This window comes from Podarcis tiliguerta (genome assembly GCF_965153285.1).
Source record: "Podarcis tiliguerta genome assembly, chromosome: 4".
NCBI lineage: Eukaryota > Metazoa > Chordata > Lepidosauria > Squamata > Lacertidae > Podarcis > Podarcis tiliguerta.
The window spans coordinates 78,766,811-78,781,035 of record NC_139537.1 but is presented as its reverse complement, the minus strand read 5'-3'; positions in this window follow the sequence as shown (position 1 = coordinate 78,781,035).

Below are 14,225 nucleotides of genomic sequence, written 5' to 3'. Positions count from 1 at the left end.
TATACTTGTTGGTGGTAGTGAGTTTCAGCAGTTCCTGTTCAATCCCTCAGGCCATATCTCTAAATCTGATGCCATTTGAAACATCGATTTCTTTCTTTCTTTTTGCATTTCCCTCTGGTGTTATTTCTTCAAACTCCTAATGAAGAGAGCTTTTGAATTTGCTTATGCAAACCATATATTTTGTTTTACCTGAGCAACAATGGCATGTAGTATAAACACAGAAAACTGGGAAACACTGGCTTGCGAGTGCTCCAATTGGAGAACAGCCTTTACCAAAGGTGTCATGGGCTTTAAAGACGCTCAAACTCAGAATGCAAGGGAGAAACGTGATAAGAGGAAGGCATGTTTGGCAAACCCTCACTGTGATCAACTCCCGCCCAGAAACCTATGTCCCCACTGTGGAAGGACGTGTGGATCCAGAATTGGCCTCCACGGTCACTTACGGACTCATTGTTAAAACCAGGCATAGGCAAACTCAGCCCTCCAGATGTTTTGAGACTACATCCCTGACCACTGCTCCTGTTAGCTTGGGATGATGGGAGCTGTAGTCCCAAAACATCTAGAGGGCTGAGTTTGCCTATGCCTGGTTAAAACTGTGTTTATGGAAGACAATCTTACTCTTACTTTGATTGCCAAAGAAGACCAGGTATACACTAAAAGTTTAGACTGCCAATTCAGTTGCCCCCCCCTTTTTTTTACAAAGTTCTCTTTTCATAGGAAAAGCCAATTTTGGGGGGCAGGGGTTATATGTCTGCCGAATGGACTTTAAGATGTGCATTAAGTTTTTCATTTGAATCCTTATCATCCTACTGAAAGTCATCTCATGTGTCAGAGTGACATCTGTATCCAGATACACTTCTGGATAAGGAAACCGTCCTTCTGCACTGCATTATTTTCAATGGAATGTGCGTTCAGACGCAACAATACAACTAAGTGTACCTAGAACAGAACATGGGCACCTAGTTGCCTTGACAACAGCATGTGTTCCCATTCCCCTTCTGCAAAAGGTTGGAAAACTCCCCTAATGCAGGCAAAATGAGCCTTTCCTTCATTCATCTTAGCATCATTATGGGCACAGACACATTTTTTTAAAAGGAGCAAACTTGAGTTATGCCTTCCAAATACAGTGGTACCTCGGGTTAAGAACTTAATTCGTTCTGGAGGTCTGTTCTTAACCTGAAACTGGTCTTAACCTGAAGCACCACTTTAGCTAATGGGGCCTCCTGCTGCCGCCGCGCCGCCAGAGCACGATTTCTGTTCTTATCCTGAAGCAAAGTTCTTAACCCGAGGTAATATTTCTGGGTTAGCGGAGTCTGTAACCTGAAGCGGATGTAACCTGAGGTACCACTGTAATGCATTTTTTTAAAATTTGCCTTGAGATAGTCTTTAAACCTCCTTTGTTGACCACCAGCATTATGCTTTCCATTTTTAAGTTCAGAATAGAGTAGTTGCTTTGGAAGACGATAATCAGGCATCCGCACAACATGACCAGTCCAACAAAGTTGATGTTGAAGAATCATTGCTTTGACACTGGTGATGTTTGCTTCTTCTAGTCTGAATTCCAGTCTGCTTCTAGCCTGTCTCTCAACAAGTCTTCTGAAGCCCCATCTGCATGATAGATTTAAGCAATGTTATACCACTTCGCACAAAGAGTCCTGGGAACTGTAGTTTGATAAGGGTGCTGAGAGTTGCTAGGAGACCCTCTATTGCCTTCACAGAGCTACAAATTCAGATATTCCCTGGGATGATGGATTGCTTGTTAGACCACTCTGAGAATTCTAACCCTGTGAGGACAATAGGAGTCTCCTAACAACATAACACCTTAACAAACAAAACGGTGCCTATAATTCTTGTGGGGGATGCCTTGTCAGTTTAAAGTGGAATGATACTGCTTTAAATGTACAGTGCAAATAGAGATTTTCTCGCAATTGGTTCCTGTATTAGATTCCAATTGATTTTATGTATGTGCTGCGTTGTTTTAAACGAGATAGATAGATACAATTAATTTAACTGCTGTTATACGTATATATAACCATTCTATATATGCTTTTAATTTGCTTTGGGATGCCTCACAGGAAACAAATCATAAAAGAAATAACAGCAACAGCATGTTTATAATAGTGTTACTTATAAATGATTTGTTTATAATAGTGTTAATTAGTCCCATCATCAGGGCTGATATTTATTAAATTGTCCTTGCTATCCTTGGGATGATGCCTGAGATTTTTGAATATGACATAAATCCCATATGGGGGAAATGCACAAATTTTGTTCCATAATTCCTTCAGTGGTAATGAAACACCACCTCTATACATTGAGCCAGTGTGGTGTAGTGGTTAAGAGAGGTAGACTTGTAATCTGGTGAACCAGGTTCGCGTCTCCGCTGCTCCACATGCAGCTGCTGGGTGACCTTGGCCTAGTCACACTTCTCTGAAGTCTCTCAGCCCCACTCACCTCACAGAGTGTTTGTTGTTGGGGAGGAAGGGAAAGGAGAATGTTAGCCGCTTTTGAGACTCCTTCGGGTAGTGATAAAGCGGGATATCAAATCCAAACTCTTCCTCTTCTTCTTCTGATGAAAATCTGTTTAAAAGCAGATTCCAAAGTCCATAATAGTCTCACATATTTTTAAGTTTCTGAAGCGAATATTAAAAACAACAGTTTGACAATTTGCTGTTGTACATTTGAATATACAGTAGTACCTTGGGTTACAGACGCTTCAGGTTACATACGCCTCAGGTTACAGACTCCACCAACCCAGAAATATTACCTCGGGTTAAGTACTTTGCTTCAGAATGAGAACAGAAATCGTGCTCCAGCGGCGCAGCAGCAGCAGGAGGCCCCATTAGCTAAAGTGGTGCTTCAGGTTAAGAACAGTTTCAGGTTAAGAACAGACCTCTAGAACGAATTAAGCTCTTAACCCGAGGTACCACTGTATAGACACCAACAACTGGGAAACACTTCCCTGCGAGCGCTCCAATTGGAGAACAGCCTTTACCAAAGGTGTCATGGGCTTTGAAGACACTTGAACTCAGGACGCAAGGGAGAAACGTGCTAAGAGGAAGGCACACTTGGCAAACCCTCACCGTGATCAACTCCCACCTGGAAACCTATGTCCCCCACTTTGGAAGGACGTGTGGTTCCAGAATTGGCCTCCACAGTCACTTATGGACTTATTGTTAAAACCGTGTTTATGGAAGACAATCATACTCGGCTACAAGTGATCGCCAAAGGAAGGAAATAGTATTAAATGCAAAGAGAGTATTGGGCTGCTTGTATGTAGAATTGTAGTACCTGAAAGCTTGGAGTAATATTCATTGTGAACAGAGGTAAGAACATCAAAAGACCTGTGAGATCAGTCTACAGGCATTTCTAAGTGCAGCATCTTGTTTTCATAGTGGCCAGCCTGTGGGAAGCTTGCAAATAAGACAAAAGCTCTCTCCCCATATGTGATTCCCAGCAACTGCTCTGAAGAAGCATATTGCCTCCAACCATGGAGGGAGAACGTAGTGATCGTGGTTAGCAGCCATTGATAGTCTTATCATCTATGAGATGATTCTAGGCCATAAATTATTTCTACACCAGAAATGCGAGATGGAAATGTAACTGGATACCTTGCAGAAAGTGTTTACTTTATGCAGCTTGGGTAATTGTTTAAAAGAAGATGTTGTGAAGAAACCATTATTGGCAGAACTAAAAAGGAACGAGGATGTCGTGAAGTATCCTGTCGCACTGCTCAATAATTTATACTCTTGGAACAAGATGATAGTGGCAGTAAAAAGTCCCGAGGCCATTTCAGTGCGACGTTACATGTTGTGATGACTCTTTAGAGGCCCGAAATAAATGAGAGCTGCATGTTTTTCTTGGAATGGGAAAGGCTTCTTCAATCTGGGTTGCAGATTGCTCCCCCCCCCCCCTCAGATGTTCCTCCAACTGAGCAGCTAAAACATTTCTTCATTCTGGAGGATGTGCAGAAACTGCCTAGAGCAAAGCTAGAGAATTCTTCTTGTTGTTGGTTTTTGGTTGTTCTGTCCCCTCTGTAAAGCTTTGAAAACAAGAAATCCAATCCTGCTTGCTTGAGGGCCAATCCTCCTTGTACAAGGGATGAGGTTGGGCCTGAGAAAAGGAGCTTGAAGGAACATCCCAATTTTTCAAAAGCTTTCTAGCAGAGCTGGGGTCGGGCCTGGAGTTCTGACAAAGAGGTGTAAGACTTTGCTACCTGATATATATATAAAGTAGTACATGAAGTGAGAAATGAACACATGTTATGCTGCAAAAGTCTTCTTTCGGTCTGTCCCCAAATGGCTGCTACCTAAGATCTCAGCTCTCTACTGTTCTCATTAATCCACAGACCAGGATTTAAATGGGCCTATGGAACATCTGAGGGGGGGGGAGCAATCTGCAACCCAGATTGAAGAAGCCTTTCCCATTCCAAGAAAAACATGCAGCTCTCATTTATTTGGGGCCTCTAAAGAGTCATCACAACATGTAACGTTGCACTGAAATGGCCTCGGGACTTTTTACTGCCACTATCATCTTGTTCCAAGAGTATAAATGACTGAAGCACCTCCTGTTGCCACCTTCTGGTGGTTACTGGTGGGAATATCACCCCCTTTGAGGGCTAATATTACCACCTTAGGGTCCCCAGAGAAAACTGCTCCACCAGCTCCTAAAGACTGCCTCTCACTTCTGTTTGCTTACTATGGCTAATAACCATATCTACCTTCGTATAATGGTTGGCATCCATATGTCCTGGGAGGCAGTGGAAGAGTGTGCCTTTACCGGTGATGTCAAACCATTGGAGAATTACAGCGCCTGCTGTAGCTGCAGAGACCAATATGGGAGATACATGTGCATATATATATATATATATATATATATTGCTTTGCAATTTAAAATACTCATTTTACATCCTTAAGATATCAATGACTTCCCTTTTTCTCTTTCCATGGTTCATTTTACATATCATAAGTCCCTGCATATTTTACAAAAACTATACCAATCAGTATTCCATTATTGCATCCATCAAAACTTATTTACACTGTTGAATTTACCTTAATGCTGCCAGCATTTTCAGAAGTACACAATTATTTCCCATATATTCAATAAAGGTTTTCCAATCTTCTTTAAATGTGTGTTCTTCTTGTTCTCTTATTCTATATGTTAGGCCCGCAAGTTGTGGACCTGTATTCTGTCAACTTAAGTTGACATTCTTCTTTGCTTGGGACCTCACTCGTTTTCCATTTTGGGGCTAACAAAATATGGGCTGCAGTTGCAGCATACATAAATAACCTTTTTGGACACCTGGGAATTTCAGTCCGAATTATCCCCAACAGAAAGGACTCTGTAATTTGGGGGGTAAAGTACTTTTAAACATTTTTTTTCCAATTCATTGTGGATCATTTCCCAATACTCTTTTACCCTTTTACATAGGAGAGACATGTTTTGTTGAGCTGGGGCAAACAAAGGTGTCCAGTTGTGTGGATGCAGACGTACCATGGCATTCCTTCTTTCTGAGCTTCTCACCTACTACAGAAAAAGGGGATTGTAACAAAGAGCATCATAAGTTAATGTTTAATCACATTCTGAGACGTGTGATGTGGCATGAAAAAGGGGAACCAGCGCATGTAATATTTGACTCTTTGAGTCAACGGTGGATTTTTCAGTCCCTATAGTGAGCCGAATCTCTTCTCCTGAGAACTGCTTTCATGTGGATTCAACTATTTAGTTAGATTCACCCCCTAAGAATAGACAAATCTATGTTTTCATACAGGAAACCTGTTTTTTAAAAACAATTGTTATGCCTTTCCCTGCATTTTATGGTGCATTACCTCACTTTAGGACAATTTATGTAGTGCATTTCATGCTATAAAGTGATGCAAAACATTGCCGAATCATGTTGAAACTGTAAATCAATGATATTTCCTAGTTTCTAAGCAGATGTTCTTTTTTCTTGAAAGCATGATGTTAGCATACTTCCCCTCCCTCCATGATTAGTACACCTGGCTCTAAATTACGCTTTTATCAGAAGGCACAGTGTGTGTATGTGTATATGTGCGCAAACTCACACACATGTATGCACACACACATTTATCTGAGCTATCACTTGCGAAGAGAATGAAAAGCGGTTTCTGAACGTCTGGCAGTAAATCAGATTGTACCCATAAGCCTTTATTAAAATTGGTTGGCAAATAGAGAGCTGATCTTAAAAACTAATGAAGACAAATCTAGGACTATGTTTGATAGGCTTTAAATAATGATCTTGAGCTATGTCATTAAGCAGAGCTTGACTATAGCATCGTTATATATGATTTAAACATTGCTCCAGAATGACCAGAGCAATCAGATCTTACCCGTTGGTTTTCTTCCCTGTGACACTGGAAAGCCCGCATGGATTATTTTTATTATTATTTTGCCCTTGCCGATTGTCACCTCTGAAGAAAGCAAATATGACAGTAAGCAACCCTTCTGTCTTTGTTATTTCACCCCACCCCACTCGTAGGTTAAATGCCACTCTGAGCGCAGCCCAGAAATGTTTCTTGGCCTTCAATGTGTCAGCGCTGTTGACTTTCGCTTCATTGTGTGATACACAAGAGTGGGCAGCCGCCAATGAGATCAGCAAACAACCCAAGGTCTCCCTGCCAAGCTGCTAATCAACTTAGTTCAACAACTGATATTAGTTAGAGAACTAGTGGATTAGAACAGCGTATTTGCAAAATGTCAGATGTGTTTGCTCTGCGATGGCAAGAGCTACAAATGAGGGAGATGAAACATCAATTTGTGTCCTGAGGGGGGAGAAAACGGATAATTCAGTCAACAATTTGCATTCGAGGCAAATGGCCTAATGCAATAAAGCCAAACATGGTGAGAATAAATCTGAAAAGATAAAAAGGTCAGCATTGGCAGTTGCACAGCAACTGTCCTACTGGGCACACTTACTTGGGAGTAAGACCCACTGAAGTACACAGGTTTGAACCTTATAAACCTGCCATTTTGGCTACAGGATATGGGGACATGGGCTTGATCCAGCAAGCTCCTCTTAGAAACTTATGGATCAGAGACTATCGGTGTTGAGTAGGAACTGAGAATTGAATTAATGTTGTCTGGCAGTTATCATTACTGTAGCAATGTATTTGTTGCAGTTTTTTTTTTTTATCTCACCTTTTTTCGTAGAAAAGAAATGCCACGGTCACATCCCGTGTGACTGATTCCTTCATGTCTGTCTGGTTTTGGACTATGCTGGCTGTTGTAAAGGAAGAGCTCACCAGTTCAATAGCAAAGTAAAGAAGGATAAAAACTTCCTGACGTTGTGCCTAATTTTACTGGGAAAGCGAGGCCAAGAAACTGGCAGGCATTTGCGGGGATTGAATTAAACCTCAGAAAGCGCTGGAACGTGAGCAATAACATCTGCAATCATAGGGCAAATGGGAGAAGAATTTGAGTGGTTAAAAATGTGCTCTCTGAAGACCTTTCAAATCGGAATGAAAGACAGACATGAATCACCAGCGCATTGTTTTCCCCTCCAAGCAATATCCATGTATTAAAACGGTTCTGCAAATAATCTGCAATCCTATGCAAGCATGCCAAAGCCATTCATTGTTATTTCAGATGTCAGATAAGGTCAGAGTTATGATGATTAAATTATATTGGATGAATAGCCATAGATGACCTCTAGGAGACCAAGTAAAGAGTCGCTTGGTGGGCTGGCCAGCTCCTTAACTATTCCTACTCACGCCCTTACAAGAGACAGAGATTAGAGTGCCGGACTCTGACCTGGGAGACCAGGGTTCAAATCTCCACTCTGCATGACCTACGACCAGTCATTCCCTCGCTGCCTAACCTACATTGCAGAGTTGTTGTGTGGATTAAATGAGGACGGGGAGAACCCTTTACACCACCTTGAGCTCCTTAGCGAAAAAAGGTTGGGGGAAGAGCAATAAGAATAAATATATAAAATAATACAAGTGATTACTGGAAGCAAAGAAGAGCTAGCAGGGATTTGCATGGGGTCAGGTCTTTTCTAAACACGCCACATGTGATGGATGGTTGGACAGATCAGAACGTTTCCAATTTATGTCAATTTCTCACATGTTCTTTCATAAGTCCGTTACATCCAATTTCTGCGTTAACCAGCAGGGTTTTAATTCATGTAATACACACACACAAAAGCACACCAAAATGCATATTGAAATATGTATTTCACAGGGGTGTACATCAGTCCTGCGTGTACCACACATTATGAAGGGCTTGATATAGGTGAAATTCTCGTATTCGCAGGCTGGACCGCATTGCGAACAGGACATCTGAATCTGTATTTTTGCTATTTCCAATAAAGAAAAAGGTGGTGGTGGGGAATCCCAAGTTTGAATGAGCAGGAGAGAAGAGTGGGCAGAGAGATTTGGGGGAGAGGAGCTTTCCTTTTTTGACAGACAGGTCTAAGTCTTAATAACCGTGAATTATTTCCCCAGAGCATCCCAATGACAATGATTTGGGAGAGGGATGTTGAAGTCAGCAAAGCATGCTCCCTGCCCAATGTGGTCGCTAATCCTCTGTGAGTTCTGCCTGGGAAAGCAAGGTGTTTAGAAGAGCAGTGGACTGTTGGCATTCTTCCCAATCACTTTCTGTTTCCTAACAAACAGTTCAAAATTAAGAATTCGATCCATTTGTTTTCGTTCCGCTGCTTTGGTTTGGGTTTGCTTTTTTTTTTGGTTGTTATTTTTCAGACCTTTAGGAGGGCTCAGGATAAGGTCATTTTGCTTTCCCTCTTCCTCATTCCAGATGTAGAGCTTTCTATGTGATTTATCTTTGGAAATTTGTACCCCACCCATCTGACTGGGTTGCCCTCGCCACTCTGGGCAGCTTCCAGCATATATTTTCCAACCAACAACACCTGCTTTAATTATTGTTTTTTCATTCCATTTGTTTTGTTTTTCTTTAGGTTTGTGTAAACTTCTTTTAGAAATTCCCTCACTCACTACTGCCACATGTGTGCATATGTGCTTGTTTCTCACTTTTAACTTATTTCCTCTTATTTCCCCCTCAAGTATGGTTTTTCTCGTTTAGAGTTTCAGCCTCCTATTTTAGGTTATATGTGATTTCATTGGGTGATATTCAAATAAAGTTTGTGCAGAGTACACCTATTGAAATTAATAAACTCTGGAGGGGCTCATTTACCAGAAAGTTTCATCCACTTCTGCAGAAAGGGCAGGGGGGAGCTATAGCAATTTTTATATTTCCCATTATAGTCAGTGGGGCTGGCAGTATAGAAAAGAGAATTTTGGTTTTAACAGATCAGACTTCTATCCAAATAACAAGTCTGAAGCAGATTGGGCTGTTTTCCAATGCTATTGATACAAGGCAAATTTTGTGAACAGTGCACACTTCTAGTGTATTATCACAAGATATGTATTTTATCTAAATACTTTTCTAACTATGCATTTTAGTGAGCCCCCATTGGCAGGAGAACTTCCTTACAGATTAAAAAAAAATGTATCGAAGGATGGCTGTGCTTATTGTTTCAGAAACTTCAAAGTAGGTAACTTTGACTTTCGATTCAAGCAGAATCAAATTTCTCTCCCATGCTTACCAGTGAATCTCCAGCCGCTCACCATCTGAATACAATTGTTTGACTCTGAGCTGTATATATCAATTTGCACATGAACATTTGTGTCACATCCCTGTTCCCTGAGTATTTTAAGTACCTAACAATACAATCGAGTGCTCATAAGAGACAAATGGGGCTCTCCCATCTGCAATGATCTGTTTTTTCCCCCATGCAGCTAAATGGGAAAGGCCTAATTCATGCAGGTTAGCTACAAAAACTTGAATACCTTTTAGCCTTGGTGTGCACCTATGAGGTTACTGTTGCATACTAAACTGTAGAAGCCTCTGCAAAGGCCTAGGACACCTTCTCGTGATGGAAACTCATTCAAGATCCAGACAGAACACACCATAGATTTAGATGATTTCCTCCTAAATCTGCAGCAAGTTTAGCAAGCGAGACACCAAATTATTATGCATTTCCAGAAAGGCAAAATCTTAGTTCTGATGGATTAGTGATAAAATTAACTGGGAAGAAGGCATTCCATAGTGTTCGTCTTTGCTGATAAAGAGCAGAGCCCAATGACGATGCATTCTTTATTATTATTATTGGGAAAATGCTTTGTGCATTGACCTAACCTATGAAATGTTTGGTCAACAGACGTCACAGTATTCCAGATGTATCTCTACTTCACAAGCCCAGGCTAAGTCCCTTGTAAACACGATTCCTTTTCATTTATATTCAGCTGAACTGCATGACTATCCCATAAGGTAGGATAAAATTGCTGTATTTTCCTCCCATGTGATTAATGTTAAGAGAGAACACCTAAAGAGCCGTTTATCATTGGGTGCACTTTGACACCCGATAAAGCCTGTTTGTCTCAAAGTGTTCTAAAATATACTTGTATAAACATTCTGTAATACATAAAGAATGGTAGTACTGCATAGGCTTGAAAGTAAAATGTGTGTTTTATTCATCAGATGAGAAATGTTGTATTTTCCCAAGAGAGCATGACTGTATAATTTATTTTGTTTATATGAGGATGACTCTACAGCTACGGACTTCAAGGTTCAATGGAAGAAGCCCGGGTGGAGAGGGGGAAACCTTCAATAGGGATTTCAGATGTTCAGTTTTTAATGCTGCCTTTAAAAGGGGGGAGGGCGGTGGAATTCAATGGGCATTACATAATCCTGGCAGGAGCTCATTCAAATGAAAGCACTGTCGCAGCGAGGGAGCCATCTGACACCAAGGAGTGGTAAAGATAAATATGCACATGTGTGTGTTTGTGTATTCTATATAAATCAGGGCGGGGTGAGAACTCACAAAAGAAAAAGAAAAGAAAAAAGACTCCACTGTAAATGTGCTTAAACATTTGGAACCCACAGAAATGATTTCATTTGTCTTGCACAACTCTTTCACTTTGTAATAATAAATGGCCTCGGTCCTGTATACCTGAAGGAGCGGCTCCACCCCCATCGTTCAGCTCTGAGGGCCTTCTGGTGGTTCCCTCACTGTGAGAAGTGAGGTTTCAGGGAACCAGGCAGAGGGCCTTCTTGGTAGTAGCGCCTGCTCTGTGGAATGCCCTTCCATCAGTTGCGTGTTGAGTCCCCAAAGCCACCCACCAAAAAATTCACACATCACACATCAATTTTTGTTTAGGTTTTTGGCATGATTTTGGCCACAACTTTATTCAAAATACAAAAAATGTGAGTGATTGCTTAGGCATTGGTTATGACTATCTGTCCTTGCCCCAGGGACAGAACTGACTTCCGTACTCCAACGGAAGCCAGCGTGGGAAACAAGTATTGGGTGAGAAAATGAAGCTGGGCAACAGTCCCTCACTCCTCACCCTCATGTTCCTGTGGGGCTTGCACAGCCCAGATCCGCTGCCAGGGACAGGACGAAAAGAATGGCAAGCCCCTGGATTCCTTTAACGGAATTCCCTTTCCGCACCACCATTGGAGGGGTAGGCACTTACCCCTCCACCAACCAATTTTAACCAATGCCTAGCCGCCAACCTTACAAGTTGTGACGATTTGCTACGCAGTAGGCAAAAACCAAATGGCCCCAGCCAGTCAGCCAGATGGCAAAATTCCTACCAAGCCCCTGCTCCAAAGCAGACGACCCCATGACAGGCATAGCAAGGTCAAGCGAACAACCCCCCCCCCCCTATTAAAGGGAGGGTGGGCGGGTGATCCGGTGCAAAACAGCCAAGAGGACGCCCAGTGCTGGGCGACCTGTATTTAAAAACTCTGGCTCCTCCTCCAAAAATGGCAACAATCAAAAATCCCCAGCAACACCATTAACCACTTAATGGCTTGGGTTTATCCAAAATCTGCCCAGCAACAACAGGGTTGCTTGTTTTCCCCAACCGCAACACGTGCTCTCTGCTAGGGAGAACACGCCATGTCAAGGAAATAAGCAACTATTTGACTTTTAGAAGACATCTGAAGGCAGCCTTGTTTAGGGAAGTTTTTATGTTTGATGTTTCATCGTGTTCTTAATATTCTGTTGGGAGCTACCCGGTGTGGCTGGGAAGGCCCGGCCAGATGGGCGGGGTATAAGCAATTAATAATTACTATTACTATTAATAATAAGAAGAAGAAAGCAAATTGTGGGTATCATAAGGAAATAGGGCACAGTGTAGTGGGAAATGCAGGTCAGATTCCATGCTTTGATTCATGCCATTTTGTTATAGCAGTGTTGTTGTTGTTGTTGTTGTTGTTGTTGTTACACTGCACTTCATCCGCAAATCTCAGGGGGGCTGACAATGCATTTAACAGGGCATTGGATGCCTGGTTAAATAGAAACATCTCTGTCTGGCATCTAAAGCTGTATAATGAAGGCACTGGCCAAACATCCCAAGGGGTAACATTCTACAAATGGGGAGCCACTACCAAAAAGGCCCGTTTTCGTGTACATATTGAAGGGCAACATGGGTAAAAAGACAAGGCCCTGGATCAATAAGCTTACAAGCCAAGGTTTGATTAAAGAAGAGGGAATCATGGAAGGAAAGGGATAGGAGACTAGTAAGAGGAAAGTGGCTGAAATTTGTCAACTTCGCACCAAGCTAGATAAGATATTGTTCACACAGTTAGTAACAGCAAATATTTTTTAAATAAATCGCAGGCATCCTGGGGTAGGAGGAGTCTGAACTGGATTGGTTCCAATGAAAGTAGGGGGATCTTCACCTTTGTATTGTATTATTATTATTATTATTATTATTATTATTATTATTATTATCTGTCTAGACCTGATGGGTGGGGTACAAATAAATAAATTATCATTATTATTATTATTATTATTATTTATTTATTATTATTTATTATTATTTATTATTATTTATTATTATTTATTATTATTTATTATTATTTTCCCCAGGCTTCACCAGCTCTCCTGAGGCCACATTCCTCACTGGCTGTGCTTCACATTCTGGCTTTAATGTGACATTGAGCTCTGCCAATGCCTCCTGCTTGTCTGGAGCCAGGATACAGAGGGGTGTGAGAGTCTGCATAGAAACTAGGCTACTGCACAAAGGTAAAAGTTCCATTAATCATTCCACCCACTCAGCAACATTTCTTGCTTAACCCCAATACCATATGTGGACTCTTTTGGAGGTGGGGCGATGGGGGCTAAACCCCATATTCTTTCTCAGATTTTAAGCCATACTATGCTCCTTTCCTTCTCTGAGCCCCTACTTCAATTTTTTTTAAGTGTATGTTGTTTTTGCATTTTGATATAATTCATTTGGCCACTCTATTGTGTTTTACTTCTCAATGGACTTAAAACATTTTCTAGCTGGACCATAAGCATTTTCTGCAAGACTCTGAGGGAAAAAAATCCATTCTCCCACTCAGTCATTATCTCTCATATTCTTTCTACCTCTTCCGACCTCTGTGCCACAGTGAAAATTTCCTTCTTCCCACTGCCAAGTCCTCAGCAAAGTTACTACCCATCTGGTTCCTGTAAATAGTTTAAAAAATAAAAAAACCCTCTATGAAATAAATGGACACAAGAGCTCCATAGATGTTTTACTACAGAGGAGCACCATGAAAGCTTCAGAAAGAACTTTGTGTAATTGGTTTCAGTCATCATTACCTCAGTGTTATGGCTCAGCGTTACATCCCGTGTATATTTAAATGCACACATACTTAGGGCACAAAGAGACAAACTTATGAGAGAAAAACTGTAAAAGGTACAAAGTACCAGCATGGGAATTGTTACAACCAGTTGTTACCTTTACATCAAGCAATATGTCTTTTCAAAGAAAGGGTTTTTCAACTTAGGGAAATATAAGCAGGAGGAAAAAGCTTATAAACAGAGGGCATGGCTTTCCTATAAGTAGGATGCAATGGGCAACCAGGGAGCATGAGTCTCATGAACTTTGTCAGTTTCATAAAATGAGTCGCATGCCTGTCCATATGGAGACAATTATATTAATTCCAGAATGGAAGCACTGTAATCCTCATGTCTATATAGTTATCCTTGGCAAAGTGGAAAATGCAAAGAATTTTACGGTGGAATATTTGATTGCCAATATTAATGGCATATTTATGTAATCATGGTTCTTATTACAGCCCTTCAACTCCATTGTGTTCTTGATTTTAGGAAGAAAATGTTAATGCTGTCATAGAAATCTATTTAGCTTAAGAAGTACCCCCCTCCCGAAAAAAAAAAAAGGATTTTC